The sequence below is a fragment of the Dioscorea cayenensis genome, chromosome 7 (assembly GCF_009730915.1).
Source record: "Dioscorea cayenensis subsp. rotundata cultivar TDr96_F1 chromosome 7, TDr96_F1_v2_PseudoChromosome.rev07_lg8_w22 25.fasta, whole genome shotgun sequence".
NCBI classification, from domain to species: domain Eukaryota; kingdom Viridiplantae; phylum Streptophyta; class Magnoliopsida; order Dioscoreales; family Dioscoreaceae; genus Dioscorea; species Dioscorea cayenensis.
In genome coordinates, this window is record NC_052477.1 from 10,599,583 (window position 1) to 10,609,731 (window position 10,149).

The 10,149-nt window shown below is 44.9% G+C and overlaps 2 non-coding genes across 2 annotated transcripts; both read right to left on the reverse strand.

Annotated features, from left to right (window-relative positions):
* LOC120266020 lies at nt 1–106 on the reverse strand. Its single transcript, XR_005537863.1, has one exon. It is a non-coding gene; the product is annotated as a small nucleolar RNA R71 (small nucleolar RNA).
* A 6,376-nt stretch (nt 107–6,482) lies between these two features.
* Nucleotides 6,483–6,589, reverse strand: LOC120266069. Its single transcript, XR_005537913.1, has one exon. It is a non-coding gene; the product is annotated as a small nucleolar RNA R71 (small nucleolar RNA).
* Nucleotides 6,590–10,149: the final 3,560 nt, after the last annotated feature.

Below are 10,149 nucleotides of genomic sequence, written 5' to 3' on the forward strand. Positions count from 1 at the left end.
AAGCTTAGGAATGAGATCTCATCCTTTTTTCAATTAGAATTGGAGTCTCTATTTGATACATGGGAAAGGTTCAAGGAGCCCCCGGAAAGTGCCCACAACACGGATTTTCGAGTGGATGATTGTTCGGACCTTTTACAATGGTTTGAACCCGAGTACAAGGTAACTCTTGGATGTGGTAGTAGGTGGTACCTTAGGTAGCAAGACTCGATGAGGCCCGCTATTAATTGAAGAAATGGGGTCAAATGCCTACTAATGGAATGCTAGGAGAAGAAAATGTGGCCGGTCTCCATGAGATAGGTGCAAAGAATCTTCATTGAGTCGCTCAATTGGAAAATTTGAGTAAGAAGTTAATTGAAGAAATGGGTTGAAAACGACTACTAATGGAATGCTAGGGAGAAGAAAAAGGTGGCGGGTCTCCATGAGATAGATGCACGAGAACTTTCATTGGTGCTCAAGTGGATAATTTGAGTAAGAAGTTAGATCTTCTAACTTCAAAATAGAGTATGCCATCACTAATTGCAATGGGTATGGCGGAGGACATGCTCCCTCCGATTGCCAGATCTCTATTGGTGATGTATTAATAAGTGTCTAAATGTACGTATTTCTATATATTTATTGCTCCCTTCTAGCATGTATTTTATTATAATTAATGCCCGTTATGCGCTTAATCGTATATTATTTGCTTTTGCGAGGCACGCGAGACGCCATGGAGGACACGGTAATATACAATTTGGGCGAAAAAGAGAAGAAAACCGGGTGTGATGCTTGTGAGCATATTCCTTGTAGCAAAGTAACGTGCTACGAGTGCTCGTAGCAGGTGACACATGTACGGACACCGTAGCTTCCAGCGTGGCACACGGAGAGTTTTTCAAGGCAGAAATCGAATCATGGCATCATGACCTCAATCTTTGCCCTGGGTATAGAGCCCGGGACAATCAGCATGTACAGGAGGAGTTGATTGATTGAAGGCATCTTGGCTTAATGAGGTGCTCATTGAGCGGTGCATGGATACTATTGAGTGCGCATATGAGGAGTTTTTCTTGCCTGAGCGAGTGTCGATGAGGGAGCTCAATGAGGTCCTCATTGAGCCAATGCTACCACCCTCGGGATTGATGGATCTTGGAGTAAATGAAGAGGGTTATAAAGAGCATCTTTGGGAAAAAGAAAAGGGGACTTTTGGGGAGGATTTTTGTGAGACATTTTTAGGGTTATTGGCAGCCACCACTTGGGAAGAAAGAGAAAAAGCGAAGATATTATATTCTTGAGGAGATTTTGGCTTGAAGCTTGGGAAGATCAAGGGTTTTAAATTCAAGGGGAAGCTTCATCATCAAGGGAGTTGAAGCATTCGGCACCTTTTGGGCTAGAAGAAGCATCATTCGGCCGGCATTCTTCCTCCTCTTCATCATTCGGACTAGTGAGTGCCATTTATGCATTTACTTCTTACTTTTGTTGTGTTTGAGACATTTATTTGTGTGATGGCACACTAGACCCCCAAGGCCTCCGGATGTAGGTGAACCTTGGGGGTTCATCATGTATTTTGGGTGCTTCACTTTTATTTGGAATGCATTGGTGTGATTTGTGGTTTAGCTCATGTTGTTTCATGCCTAGAACTATAATACGGAGAAATCCTTAGTTCTTACTTGAGTTGTACACGTGGAGCGTGACCGCTCACGTGTACTAGATCACTTTTTCAGAGCTAAAAGGGGAGATCCTTGACCAACATGCCAAGAAATTGGATGTTGGTTGCCCTCCGAACTCATGAGGATGAACTTAGGTTAAGTCGCGTCCTTGTTGCGCGATCTCCATGTTCTTAACGCAATCGTAGGGAATTTGACTAAGGAGAAATCCTTGTCATCATTTGTATGGGATTAGGGTTTGACCTATCGAGAAATCGGGGTTGAACTATTGTTGAGATCTGTCGGTCTAAATCACCCATGCCATCTATTCTTTTGCATCCATGCATCATGGTGAACCTCTCTTGGGAATCCTCATCCCGAGGCCTATTCTTATCATTATTGCTCTTGCGATTTCCTTCCTTATTGTGGGACTCGCTACTTTGTATTTTTTATTTATATTATTGCACGTATTAGAGTAACACCATGTTTCAATTGTAAGGTTAGAAATTAAGTGTTGGAGGAGTAATAGGAGCTCCTTAGCCCGGTGGAATACTACGACCCCTGTGTCACTCACAGGGTATTACTTGATGATCCCGTATACTTGCCGGTAATCAATCATGTATCTTCGGTGGAGAACATCGATTTTGTAGGTAATGGCATGAGACCTCAGGGAAACCCATATAGTAACACCTACAATCCGGGTTGGAAGAATCATCCCAATTTCTCATGGAGCTATCAGGGTCCACCAAAGGCCATAGGGCCACCGGGTTTCCAACAAGCCCCGCATGTGGAAGAAAGCAGTCTTAGGTTTGGAAACCCGAGATGACTCGATTTGGACAAGACCTTGACTAGATTTGTACAATCGCAAATACAAGGTTTGAATAAGTTGAGGCCACACTTAGCAAACCCACACTACCTCTTTACAAAACCTTGAAAATCAGTGGGGCAGGTGCGAAGTCTCTCTACGAAAGGCCACATGGAAGCTTGCTTGGCAAATACGGAGACCAACCATAGAGAGCAAGTGAAGGCGATCACTTTGAGAAGTGGCCATGGCGTTGAAGGTAAGTTTCGAGGTGAGATGCCAAATGAACACGCTACTCGGGAGTTATAGAGGTAGAGGAGGGAACAAGCAAAGAGAAGGAGTTGGCACCCCCCACCTTTCAAGCTAATAATCCCTTATCCTTCTAGATTGAAGAATGCCCAAGGGGATGAATAGTACAAGAAGTTCTTGAGTTTGTTCAAAGCAACTCCACATCAATATTTCTTTTTGTTGAGGCATTGGCCCAAATGCCTAAGTATCCGAGAGTTCTTGAAAGACTTATTGACCAACAAGAGGAAGTTGGAGGAGAGTGCTTCGGTGATTCTAGATGCTTCATGCTCGTCGGTGTTGCAAAGGAACATGGCGAATAAGAAGAAAGACCCGGGAAGCTTAATCATTCTGTGTAGCATTGGCAATATGGGTGAAGAAATGACATTGGCGGACTAAGAGGCCAGCATCAGCGTCATGACATACACCTTCTTCGAAAGTTTAGCTTAAGCGAGCCTAGGCCCACCCGGATGACTTTTGCAATTGGCGGATCGAACGGTGAGATATCCGAGGATATCATCGAAGATGTACTTGTCAAGGTGGACAAGTATATATTTCAGTAAACTTTTGTGGTGCTAGATGTCGATGAGGATGTAGATGTACCCTTGATACTTGGGAGGCCGTTCTTGCGGACTTCTAAGGCATTGATTGACATGGACGACGGAGAGCTAACTTTGATAGTTGGAGATGACAAGCTCACCTACCGCCTTGCTGAAGCCATGCGGCATTCTCTTGATTTTGATGACACTTTATATTTCTAGACACTACTGATGAGATTGTTGATGAATACATACAGAAAATGTTCAATCCGGACCTGTACTAGGGTTTGTTCGACCAAGAGGAGGATTATGAAGAAGTAATGATGCTTGGCTCAACAGAAGAAGTACCATCTACCCCGGGGATCTTGAAGAAGGTACTCCGGAAAATGAAGAAGGCTAGAAGATGCCACCGGAATCGCTCCAAGGTCGATTGGAGACATCACTGCTGAACGAAGAAATTAGATGACCCATTGCTAGGTGACACCAAGCTCGATAATACACCCTCTACCTTCAAAAGATTATGCTCATCATGCTTCCAAGTCATGGGTAAGAGAGCAACATTTATCTATGAGCCCCCGTAAGTGTTTACATGAATAAATTGTTGAGTGTTGGTGTCTTGATTTTTTTTTTAGATGCTTGTGCTGCGATTTTACTTTAGGTTTTGAGGATTCATCGTGTGTTTTCATGTGTATTTGGCAAAGTTGGGTCATTTGAGCTTTATTTCATGTTTTCACTGGTAAAACTTGCATAATAGGGCAGGCTCTGAGTGTGTATACATGTTCAAAAATTTTCTGCAGAGCCTGCAGGTTTTTCTAAGGCATCCAGAGAAAACGCATGGGCGTGTGGAATTTCCGCACGCCCGTGGATCTGCATTGCGAGCTCATCCAGAAGAGGCACAAAGGCGTGGGCTGCCCCTGTGAACGACCATGTGAATATCGCACGCCCGTGGGTAATTGCACACGGGCGTGTGATTTCCTACAGAGTTTGGCAGATTTTCCCGAGAGCGCACAGGGACGTGAACTCACCCTTGTGGGCGACCTTGTAAACTTTGCACGGCCGTGGGAAATTTCCGCACGCCCGTGCGAATCTCTACAGAGGAGCTCTCTCCATCCCAAGAAGGCACAGTGGCGTGCACTTGCCCCTATGAGTTGGGTATGTGAATGTCCACGCCCGTGCGGAATTTCCGCACGCGCATGCGGAACACTTAGGAATTTTCTTGGATGTCTAGAGAAGGCACAGGGGCGTACGGCTGCCCCTATGGGTCGGGCGCATGGGCGTGGGTATTTTTCGCACGCTCGTGCGAGAGCGTTCAGAGTCAGTGGGTGTTTTTCTTAGGGCTGCGAGGGCGTGCAAAGCGTCCCCTGTCGCGGTTCTTTCTATGGGCGCCACGGGCATGGGTAATTTCCACACGCCCGTGTGGATGTATTGAACACCAAGAGGCGCGATGTCTTGTTAAAGAATAGCCGTTCCTCTTCTTCTTCACATCCTCTGTTCGTCTGAGAGAACTCTCACATCATTTCCTGGCCCCTTAGCACCAATTTGGTATGATTTTTACGAGGTTTTTCGGCCGAATCTAAATTCTCTCATCTCAACTCATCGGTAAGACTTATTCTTAATTTTCTTCGTCAATTCATGATTTTTTTTCGATGAATCTAGTTAATAATGCTTCGTTTCTTAAATTAGAATGATTATTCATGTTTAGAACGGAGTTAGAAGTAATTGTATGTTATATTTTTTGATTTTTGAGGCACGGCCATGCGATTTTCACGCCCCATGGATCCACGCAGGCGTGCGGAAATTCTACAAGACCGTGAGGATTTCTACAGTATTTGTTAATTAACTTGTTTGATCGATTTCCTTTCAAATTTTGCAGATTATGGCATTTCGGTCGAAGAAGAAAGCTGATAAGCGGCCGTGTAAGCCATCTCCCGAACTCGAGAGTATGAGTTTTACCATTCCTGAGCATTAGGCGAGGTTGGAACAATTGTCTAGCCTCAGATTTGGCCAAACCAGAATCCCTGACGTTAGCAGACTCAGCGAGATTCAGTTAGCTGAGGCTATGGCAGACGAGATCGAAGGTATGCTTGTGGTTGGCAGCTGGGACCGTTTACTATAAATTAGGGACCCTTCCATCCGCACACTGACGCTTGAGGTGTTAGCCTCATTTGAGTTCGATCGCACATACTCCAGTTTTGGCAACATTGGTACTATTCAGTTCAGAGCCCTCGGACAGCATCATAGCTTGAGTGTGACTCAGTTTGCGATCTTGATGGAGTTATGTGATGTAGCTTATACTGAGACAGAGGAGTATGAGCAGCTGCCCATGGATTATCTTGGGAGTTTGACTCCGCAGCGTGCGTACACCACATTATGTGGGCAGGGGCAGTATGAGCCCGGGGTTTCGAATGCCAGTTGCCTTTCTCGCCCTAGCTACAGATACATTCATGCTATTCTGAGTAGATCACTGAGCGGGCAAGGTGACAGTACTGGTGTGCTTAGCCGACAGGAACTTTTATATCTATACTCGATGGTGCGGCGTACACCGATACACTTAGGGCATATCTTGGCAGAGTAAATACCACACCAGGGGCAGTATGCCAAATTTGGAGTGATTTTCTCAGGCCCCTATATCACGAGATTAGTCGTTAGCATGAGATTACTTGATGTGATTAGAGGGGCTAAGAAGGTGACTATACCTACTCCGTTGGGCATGGAGACACTGAGATTGATGGGGATGGTACAGAGAGTTCGGACATGGGTTTATGCCTTAGTTCTACCGACTCTATAGATAGCTGCGGATGAGGGTGATGAGGCTGGGGCATCTCAGCATGCTCCCGAGCCTCAGCCAGCAACGATGGAGACTGAGGCACCCCAAGTGGCAGAGGACGCGCCACCGTACGTATGTTTTCACCATCTTGAGCCCATAATCGCTTTGAGAGGCTCAAGAGTGCTTTAGGAGTGATACAGATAGACGTCATTGAGGCCCGAGCAGAGATTTCCGAGATCAGGGCCATGCAGGCTGCTTAGTACACAGAGTTCATGGCACATTTCGATGCATTACAGCAGTTCTTAGATCGAAACGGTGTATCGGATGATGCTATCAGATTGAGGGCTTTCCGATTTTCTCTAAAAGGAAAAGCCAAGCAATGGCTTCATTCTTTGCCAAAAGCATCCATCATGACTTTTAATGAGATGGTCGTAGCTTTCCTTGCAAGATACTTTCCTCCAGGAAAGTCGGCGATTCTTCAAAATGAGATATCGTCATTTGTGTAGATGAAATTGGAATAATTATTTGAGATATGGGAGCACTTCAAGGATCTTTTGCAGAGGTGCCCACAACATGGATTTCCCGAATGGATGATCATTCAAACCTTCTATAATGGGTTGAATCCTAGTACAAGGCAAATACTAAATTCCGCCGTAGGAGGTACAATGGTGAGTAAGACCCCCGAAGAAGCCCGACAGTTAGTGGAAGACACGTGACAAGATCCCCTTGCTTATATCCGCAGAGTGCAGGGCTTGTCGAGTAATAATCGGGTGAGGCGGGGGATCGAATCCACGAGGGAGTAGGGAGTGAAAATACTTAATTTGATTCTTAGCTATGTGGAATATCAATAGTAATAAGTGTGAAAATTGATTCAATTCTCAATAATAAAAACAACAAGTAGAAAGAGCAAAAAAAGTAAGAAGAGGGTAAGGCAATCGATAAAGAATGGGGTACTCGGATAATGCTTCACCTAGAATACTCGCTTCAAGTGCAAGAACTCTCTATTATGCTTCCTAATCAATGCAATGGTGAGTCGTGGAAATTCTTGCATACATAGTCCCAAATCTAAGGTCAACTATGCCTAACTCTATACATGTCCCGGAGGAGAAATCGAACAATCTCAACACCTCGCACTCACATAGAGTTGCAATGAGCTCTAGGGATTCCAAGTGATAAATCTCTTCCTAAATCCTAACTCTATACATGTCCCGGAGGAGAAATCGAACAATCTCAACACCTCGCACTCACATAGAGTTGCAATGAGCTCTAGGGATTCCAAGTGATAAATCTCTTCCTAAATATAGACCTAACCCTTTGAGTACAGGGCGGAAGGTCCTAGCCACAATTAAGCCCCTAGATACTAAGATCCTCTCAACGCTTCACTCCATTGCACAGCAACTAGGCCCCAGCGCGAGGTTCATCCCTTAGACCATTCACTCTATTATGGCCGCAAAGAACTCGAGGAACGGAGATAGAATCTATCACGCCGGAGGGAAAGTGGGACGCCCTGTACCTCTCGACTCACCCTCTCAACCCTCTCCAACCTAGCTTTGTCTAGCGCTAGTGGTATGTCACTCACTCACAAGGTTACCAACAAGAACTCTCAACCCCTAGTGTCACTCTGGGGGAGATGTTCATACAATCAAGCATTCAAGCTTGGAACTCACAATAAACATCAATTTATTGAAAGCATAATAAAGAAGTTCAATGAAACGAATACATCCTAGGGTTCACAATCATCCAAGTACCCACTAGGGGTTTAGCTCTCCATGGAGCTTAGTACAATCAAAAGAAATCGAATGTAAAAGCAATGAATCCATAAAGAAACCCCTCGATGGTCGTGTCAATGGTCTTGTGGAAAGTCCTCTACTCAGTCGTCCAAGGATTCCTTACGTCCGAGTATAGGATATGCCTCGATGGAAGCTCCCCTACCAACCTTCTTATTAATGGAATCATGATGTCGGAGCCGTAGAACCTCTCCAAAACCTTGGCCAATACCCCTTGAAACCCTAGCGAAGCCCCCTCTCAAAAGTTGGGGAAAAGATGGAGAAAAGAATGCCAAAAATCGGGCTGAATCGGCTTTAAATAGGAGTGGAATCGGGCAACTCCACGGGCGTGGGCGGTACACAGCGCACGTGCAGCGAATTTCCACAGGCGTGGATAATTTCCACACGCTCGTGTGGATTCTCTGTTTCTCTGATTTCTCGGCCGGCTGTGAACAGTGTTACTACATTAATTGCTACGGTGAGTCCGCTCAGGTCTTCGACGATTAACTTCCCAATTCCATACTTTCATCGAGTAGCGTGTGACGGGCTGCGTTCATGTCGTGAATCACTTGCTTCTTCAATGATGTACATGTTGTCGAAGCTCTTGTTCTTATATGCATAGGTCGGAATGCTCAGATGTGGATCGCCTTTGTGGCCCTCCACATAGAGTGTGCTCACTCGAATCGCGGAGGTTGGCACACATCTAGCATCTCACACCGACCTATGTCTTGCGTTTGAACCTTAGCAAGATCTCCTCTAAAATAGGTGCATTATGATCCACATTGGCCCATTTCCTTCATACTCGGCCTCACAACCCTACCTGCGTAAAAATAACATAAAAACACACATATTAATGTAAAAAACTACGAAAAGTAATGCTCAACATAAGGAATGAACGCTTCACATTTATATCGCACAAGCACTTATCAACATGGCCATGAATAGTTATCGGGTGGAATATTGGAAAAGAAAGTGTATCGGACTCCATGAAATAGATGCGTCACTTCTTTGGTGCCCAAAAGTGGAATCATTGAGTAGAAGTTAGACCTTCTGACTTCTAATAGAGTGATGGTCGTGATTATTTGTACCAGATGTGGTGGAGGACATGCCCCCTCTGATTTCTCGATAGCCATTAGTGGTGCACCCTTTGTTAAGCAAGTTGATTATGTGGGTAATGCAATGAGAAACCAAGGCAATACTTATAGCAATACCTACAATTCGAGGTTGGAGGAACCACTCTAATTTCTCATGGAACAACCAAAGGGCAACAAAGGCCACCGCACCACCTGGGTTTTCAACAACAATAAGCCCCCAAACATGGAGAATCGAGTTTCAGGTTTTGAGACCAGGATGACTGATAAGTGCTTGTGTGATATGAATACAAAGCATTCTTTCCTTATGTTGAGCATTACTTTTCACGGGTTTTACACTAACATGTGTGCTTTTTATGTTACTTTGATACGGAGGTAGGGTTGTGAGGCCAGTATGAAGGAAAGAAGCCAATGTGGATCATAATGCACCGATTTTTGGAGGAAATCTTGCTAAGGTTCAACAGCGAACACATGGGTCGGTCGCGAGATGCTAGGGTGTGTGCCAACCTCCTCGTATTTGAGTTAGCACAACCATTTGAGGGGTGCAAGGGCAGTCACACTCAAGCATTCCGACCTTATACACATAGAGACAAGATCTCCACCAACCTTCCGTCATTAAAAAGCAAAGCGATCCACGATGTGAACGTGTGCCCGTTTGCGTCACCTCGAAGAAAGTATGGACTCGAGAAATATTTTAGGCCAGGTACTGTAGCGGAACAATGTAGCGAAAGTACTGTACCATTGCATCACTTCGTCATTCCTTAGGAAAAAGGTTGGTAGGGGAGCTTCCGTCGAGGCGTATCCTATACCGGACAAAGGAATCTTTGGACGACGGGTAGAGGACTTTCCGCAAGACCATCGACACGACTATCGAGGGGTTTCTCTCTGATTCATTGCTTTTTACATTCTATCTCTTTGATTGTACTTAGCTCCATGGAGAGCTAAACACCTAGTGGGTACTTGGGTATTTGTGAACCCTAGGATGTATTTGTTTCATTGAATCTCTTTATTATGCTTTCAATTAATTGATGTTTATTGTGAGTTCCAACCTTGAATGCTTGATTGTATGAACATTTCCCCTAGAGTGACACAAGGGTTGAGAGTTCTTGTTGGTAACCTTGTGAGTGAGTGACACACCACGAGCGTTAGGCAAAGCTAGGTTGGAGAGGGTTGAGAGGGTGAGTTGAGAGGTACAGGAGCGTCCTCTTTCCTCTCTGACATGATAGATTCTACCTCCGTTTCTTATGTTCTTTGCGGCCATAATAGAGTGAATGGTCTAAGGG